This window comes from Glycine soja, chromosome 8 (genome assembly GCF_004193775.1).
Source record: "Glycine soja cultivar W05 chromosome 8, ASM419377v2, whole genome shotgun sequence".
NCBI lineage: Eukaryota > Viridiplantae > Streptophyta > Magnoliopsida > Fabales > Fabaceae > Glycine > Glycine soja.
Genome location: NC_041009.1, coordinates 29,806,406 through 29,813,868, shown reverse-complemented (window position 1 = coordinate 29,813,868; position 7,463 = coordinate 29,806,406). Strand labels below are relative to the sequence as shown.

The 7,463-nt window shown below is 37.3% G+C and overlaps 1 long non-coding RNA gene across 1 annotated transcript; it reads right to left on the bottom strand.

Annotated features, from left to right (window-relative positions):
* Window positions 1-5,695: 5,695 nt before the first annotated feature.
* LOC114422914 lies at window positions 5,696-6,342 on the bottom strand. The gene is made up of 2 exons (XR_003668766.1): window positions 6,288-6,342; window positions 5,696-5,864 (listed from the first exon to the last, which is right to left on the bottom strand). It is a non-coding gene; the product is annotated as an uncharacterized LOC114422914 (long non-coding RNA).
* Between the last annotated feature and the right edge of the window lie 1,121 nt (window positions 6,343-7,463).

Sequence of the window (7,463 nt, the reverse complement as noted above, 5' to 3'; positions counted from 1 at the left end):
TAGACACACTAATTCTAGAGAGTTCTCAACTCTAGAGATCCAAAGAGTATTCTAGAGAATATTACAACCATAAGAAATATCTAGACACTACTACAAGAATTCTCTAGAAACATGACCCATAAATACTTAAGCCCAAAATAACTAAGTCCAAGGAACCAAATAATTAATTTAGGCCCAAATCAAGTTTATATTTCAACATCCCCCTTTAAACTTGATTTGTGACTCCAAGCATACTCCTTAGCTTCATGAAAGTTTCCAACTTGAGTGGCTTTGTGAAAATGTCGGCAGCTTGATCTTGAGACATCACATACTTCAATTTTACCTCCTTCTCAATGCATTCTCTTATGAAGTGGTAACGGGTGTCGATGTGCTTACTTCTTTCATGAAAGACTGGATTCTTTGCCAAAGCGAGTGCTGATTTATTGTCAACACATATTTCCATAGGTTCTTCTTGTGGCATTTTTAACTCTTTCAACAAGTTCCTTAGCCAAATTGCATGACAAACGCATGATGTGGCAGCGACATACTCGGCTTCACAAGTTGATAGTGTGACTATTGGTTGCTTCTTTGACATCCAAGTGAAAGCAATATCTCCCATAAAGAACACAAAACCAGTAGTGCTCTTTCTATCATCCAAGTCTCCACTCCAATCACTATCACTATATCCAACAATGTTATAATTGTCAGAAGAGTAATAGTGCAAGCCAAAGTTTGTTGTACCTTTGATGTATCGAAGGATTCTCTTTGCCGCCTTGAAGTGAGTTGTGGTTGGAGCTTCCATGTAGCGACTTACTACTCCTACAGCATAGAGAATATTTGGCCTTGTACATGTCAAGTAATGCAAACTTCCAACCAAACTTTTGTAAAGAGTTGGATCCACATTCTCTCCTTTTTCATGCTTGCTCAACTTGCTGCCACATTCCATCGGGGTGCCAACTGGATTGGCGTCATCCATCTTGAACTTCTTAAGGACTTCTTTGGCATAGCCTTCTTGGGTGATGAAAATTCCTTTGTCTTCTTGTTTTACTTCGATGCCGAGATAATATGCCATGAGCCCCATATCCGTTATCTCAAATTCATTTGACATATCTTTCTTGAACTCTTCGAACATGCTTGGATTGTTCCCTGTAAAGATCAAGTCATCTACATACAAACACACAATCAAAATATCTCCACTTTACGCTTTAATATAGAGTGCATGCTCATATGGACACTTGATGAAGTTCTTGTCTTGAAAGTACTTGTCGATTCGAACATTCCAAGCTCTCGGTGCTTGCTTGAGACTGTACAACGCCTTCTTCAACTTCAAGACTTTTTCTTCTTGCCCTTTTACTTCATAGCCCAGTGGTTGCTCAATATAGACTTCTTCTTCAAGAAAACCATTCAAGAAGGCTGACTTCACATCCATTTGATAGATCTTCCATTTATTTTGGGCTGCCAAAGAAATGATCAGTCTAATAGTTTCAAGACGAGCAACAGGAGCAAATACCTCATCATAGTCAATTCCTTGTCTTTGACTATAGCCTTTAGCCACCAATCTTGCTTTGTATCTCTCCACATCTCCTTTAGCATTCTTCTTTGCCTTGTACACCCATCTTACTCCGATTGCTTTGTGTCCTCGTGGAAGTGTAGTAAGTTCCCACGTATCATTCTTCGTGATTGACTTGATTTCTTCGTCCATGGTGTCTTTCCACTTTATGTTTTTCGCTGCTTCTTGATAGCTTAGAGGTTCACAAACACCAAAAAAACAAAAGAGGTTAATGTCGTTTAGGTTTTTGGTTACCTCATAAATCTCTTCAATGCTCCTTAGTCGCGGTGTCCTCTCACTTGAACTTGTTTCATCCAGCCTTGGTGTCGGTGAGGCAGGTGGTGTAATATGTTCCTCTATGATTGGTTATTCAATTTCATCATCTTCTTCAAAATAAGGAAGAAAATCATACTTATCTTCTTGAACACTCCAATCCCAACAATCTTCTTCTTCGAACTCCACGTCGCGACTTATGACGATCTTTCTACTATTTGGATTATAGAGCTTGTACCCCTTGGATCTTGAGTCGTAACCCACAAACATGTACTTCTCACTTTTATCATCAAGCTTTGTCCTCTTTTCGTCTGGAACATGGGTATAGGCAATGCTTCCAAACACTTTGAGGTGAGAGATCCCAGGCTTCCTTCCACTCCATGCTTCTTGTGGTGTCTTCTCATGCACGCTTCTTATTGGGGAACGGTTTGTTAGGTAAACTGCACATGCCACTGCTTCAGCCCAAAACTCCTTCGGCATCTTCTTGCTTTTGAGCATGCTTCGCACCATGTTAAGTATGGTCCGGTTCTTTCTCTCTACTACTCCATTTTGTTGTGGCGATCTTGGCATTGTCAGTAGGCGACGAATTCCATGGTCTTCACAATATTTGTTGAACTTATTTGAAGTGAACTCTCCTCCTCGATCAGATCTCATGGCCTTGATGGAAAGACCACTTTCTTTCTCCACGAGGGCTTTGAACTTCTTAAAGTTTTCAAACACTTCTGATTTCTCCTTCAAGAAATAAACCCAGGTTTTTCTGGAATAATCATCAATAAAGAGGAGAAAGTACTTATTCTTACCAAATGAATTGGGTTTGATTGGTCCACAAACATCGGTGTGTATGAGCTCTAGCAGCTTTGTTGCTCTTGTTGTTGATTCCTTTGGAAAACTTTTACGAAATTGCTTCCCAATTAGACATCCTTCGCAAAGTTGGTCTGGGTGGTTGATGCTAGGCAAGCCTAACCATCTCCTTCTTCGCTAAACGTTCTAGACCGTCGAAGTTGAGGTGCCCGAATCGTAGATGCCATAGCCACGAAGAGTCGGTATAGCAAGCCTTGAGACACTTTGCCACATCATTTTGAATGTTCAAGAGGAACATTCTATTCTTTGACATAGGCACCTTAGCAATCAAGTTATGTCTACAATCTCTTAAGAAAAGACTATGTTCTTTCAAATGGATGTCATAGCCTTTCTCTAATAATTGTCCCAAGCTCAAAATATTATTCTTCATTTTAGGCACATAGTAGACATTGGATATGAATTGATGACTCCCATTCTTCAAACGTATGAGAATTTTACCTTTGCCTTTGACTGGTATCTTTGAGTCGTCTCCAAATGAGACATCGCCAGTTGCCGCTTCATTGATCTCCATGAACATGCTTTGATCGCCGCACATGTGGTTGCTTGCGCCGGTGTCGAGGTACCACTTGTTTCTTTTCTCTTCAAATTTGTTTTGGAACGCGAGTAGCAAAGTTTCTTCTTCTCCGCCTTTTTCTTCTACAAAGTTAGCTTTCTCTTCAACCTTCTTCGAGAATCTACACTCAGATGCGTAGTGACCAATCTTATTGCAATTGAAGCACTTGATTTGTGATTTGTCATACCTCGACCATGAATTTCCTCTTCCACGACCTCTTATTACTTGTGGATTCCAACTTCTTTCTCCATTGTTGAATTTGTTGGAGTGGTTGTTGTAACCACCTCTTCCTTCTCCTCCATCTCCTCGTCCACGTCCACGATCTTGGCTGCGACCTCGTCCTCTTTGGCTCTTGTAATTTGCATAGTTTGCTTCCTTTACGTTGAGTTGTAGTAGTTGCTCCGTAGCCTCCTTTTGTTTAATTTTTCTCTTTTGTTTTTCTTCGTATGCTTGTAAGGAACCCATGAGTTGCTCAATAGTCATGGTCTTTAAATCCTTGTTTTCTTCAATGTTGGTAACAATGAAGTCAAAACTTGGATTTAAAGTTCGAAGTATTTTTTCCATGACCTTCACCTCATCAACATCTTCACCATTTCTTTTAAGTTGATTGACTACGGCCAATACTCGAGAAAAATAATCAGAAATTGACTCGGACTCCTCCATAAACAAACGCTCAAAGTCACCTCTAAGAGTTTGAAGACGAATCTTTTTTACCTGCTCAACTCCTTTGTTGCAAGTTTGAAGCTTATCCCATGCTTCTTTGGCCGTCGTTGCGTTGGATATCTTCTCAAATGTATCTTCATCCACCGATTGATAAATGAGAAAGAGAGCTTTCTTGTCTCTCTTTGTTGACTCCTTCAACGTCTCCTTTACACCTTGGCTTAGCGAGGCTTCATCTTACTCCTTGAAGCCATTCTCTACGATATCCCACACATCTTGAGCTCCTAGTAGCGCCTTCATCTTGATACTCCAATTATCATAGTTGTTCTTTGTGAGCATCGGCATTTGGAAAGGAAAACCTCCATTCGCCATCTTTTGAGGATCTTGAAGCTCTGATACCACTTTGTTGGAAATAAGGCTTTTTATGTTTAGGAAAAGTGTTTAGGAATATTGGAGACTTTGAATAGAAACTTGATAGGAAGGAGAATTCTTTATGGAGGAGAGAACTTTGTATTTTTGCTTGATACAAATGTGTGGGATTACATCTCTATTTATACTACTCTAAGGAGAACTATAGACACACTAATTCTAGAGAGTTCTCAACTCTAGAGATCCAAAGAGTATTCTAGAGAATATTACAACCATAAGAAATATCTAGACACTACTACAAGAATTCTCTAGAAACATGACCCATAATTACTTAAGCCCAAAATAACTAAGTCCAAGGAACCAAATAATTAATTTAGGCCCAAATCAAGTTTATATTTCAACAAAAAAATGCATTTCTGAAACAGAAAACCTGCTACACTCAGCAATTGCAATTTTAACCAACTGAAGATTAAAGCAATATATTCAAAATTTAAAACTACAAGCCAAAAAAATCTTAACAGAACTCATCATTGAGTTAAGTTAGGAGATATATTGAAGAAGAATCTTAACAGTACCAATTGTTGATGGTATTTTCAGGATATAATACATCTCGCTAACAATATGTTGGGATAGCAATGACAAATAAACAATTATAAAGGCAAGCTAGACAACATACAGAAGTGCTCAAGAGCCCCTCCCCCAAAAAAATCATGATTTCAAAGGTATAAAGCTTGCCTACAGCTTGGATTTCAGAAATGCAAGACTAAGACATCTGGGCTTCTGTGCAATGCAATTATGCAAGGTAAACAACACCAAACTAGATTTACCATAAAAAGAAGTTAAGAAACTTCCTTGTTGTACAAGCCAAACCACATTTTAAAATGAGTTTCTATGAATAAAAACCTTACATAATTATCAAGAACCAATTTCATAGTAGAATAAATCATAGTACTTAGAGAAACAATAGACTATGTCCTAATAAATATTTGGCATCAGTATAAATAATTTAAAGAAGAAGAATACACATAGTTTACAAAGCAATGTAATAGACAGCAACACTCCTAAACTCTGCATATCTGCAGAGCATAATTTGAATCCAAAACCTCACATCACACTTCATATATGACTACAAACTTCAAAGCAATGTAATGGACAGTAGCAATGTTAGCTGGCACGTGAGGACAAACTTTCAGGGATTCAGTGAAGTAATTTTTCCCAAGCCATATAGTCCTCAAATAACAACTTCAAAGCAGTATTATTAGATGAGTGTACAAGCTGCACAATGTTTTTCATTAGAAAAATTAAGCCTTTCATGCTACCAGTATGCTCATACTGAAGGAAATCTATCACTATTGTGAACTTTCCTATATCGTTATGCTATTTTTACATGAATTTAAAAATATATTTTACTTTATATAATAAATAATGTTATTGAGCATACTGAGCACATGTATATAAATGATCTTCAAATGAACATCTCAGACAACATAATATGCCTACAGACGCAGAAAACTCATTAACAAATACCTTGGACAGACCAGTCAACCATGCATCCCTAACTTTAGGAATGATTAGAATATGGGTAGGAGCTTGTGGATCTATGTCCCTAAAGGCAAGGACCTGTCAAACAGAAAATAAAAGATGAAAGGTTATAATACATCTTTAAATAATATTTTAGCTAGTTTCGGAGTCTCTTTTTACTTATTTAAACGAATGTTGTCAAGGCATTAAACAAAACAAGAATATAAGAGCAGTAGAAAACTAACATAGGAGATTACTGAGACTTTGGAATATCCATATACGTACAATAATAAGCAAAAAAATTTAGAACTTGGCTATATGCCAAACAATCCATCAAACCCCTCTTAAGGGAATGGGTGAAAGTCCCCTAAAACCCTATCATGATTCCACCAAGTGGAATTCATGTGGAGGGTTTCAGAAACCCGCCAATACTGAAATGTTTGAGTGTCCAGATTTCTTTGCAGTGGACATAAGTGGCTCAAAGAGTAGGGTTGAGCGAAAAATTTAAAACACAACGCATACCTGGGAAAGGGGGGCTCGCAAGTCACAGAACAGTCACGGCACTGAAGCTACCACGACGGGGTAGACTAGGGCACAGAAGATGTTGCCTTCTCGGTCAGCTTTGAGGTCGATCAGCTTCGAAGTTCGCTTCGCTCAGAATGCGTAGAGAACAAGAAATGTTTTGTGTAAAAAACCAATGAAAAAACCTTTTTTATTTTTTTTAAATAACAAAGACGGTTATTTGATGGAACCCGTTGTTGCTTAAGCTCTTCAAATTACGGAAATGTCATCACCCACTACGTACAAAGACGGGTCTCAAAAACCGCCCTAGTTATATGACCATTAATTACAAAAATGTCACCGATGTACATTCTACATCGGTTCTAAGGAACCACCTTAGATTGTATGTCGTAAAAAGAGGTTTTTTTTAGTAGTGCTAATTGTTTTAAAAATTGATTTAAACTTATGCATAGACTAATTTTAACTAATGGGTGGAGCTTAATTCATTTAATCTTTTTATTTTGTTTTCCTATAAGTACTTATGGAGAAGTTTATATAAATAGGACCATATTTATGAAACAAGCATATAATTTTCTTATGTTTTACAAAAGTTATTCTTGATTCTGAATTAGCATTTTGATGCCAACAATATCAGGTGAAGGTGTGCCTAGAATTATTTCCAGGTTGAGCCAAGATCTACTTCCTACATTATTAGGTGGTGCTATGTTTTGGCCTGTATGTGATTTTGTTACCTTCAGATTCGTTCCAGTCCAATTACAAGTTTGTGATTGTGAATGAAACGTCTTTGTTAAGTAAGCTTTCTATCTTAATTTAATTAGTAGCTTCAATTGAGTAGTTATTTTGTTTAGTTGTCCTAATTTGAATTTTTTTTCAATTTTTGCAGCCATTGATGAATAGTGTCTGCGCATATGTATGGACCATATATTTAGCATACATGGCAAATCAATCGAGTGTGAGCAATACCTAGTGTTTGGTTCGTAAACATTCACATTCAAGCAATTTTCCTTTGCTTAGCAAATCTGTTGTTGGTAGATATCTAACCAGATACAAGAATTTGGCACTTGCAACTTTCTGAATTTCATTTCAATTTGTTGTGCAATTCTTTAATTCTTTATGTATATAGCCCTTCATATCCATATTTTTCTTGTTAATTTGGAAGCAAATGACTTCTTTTCT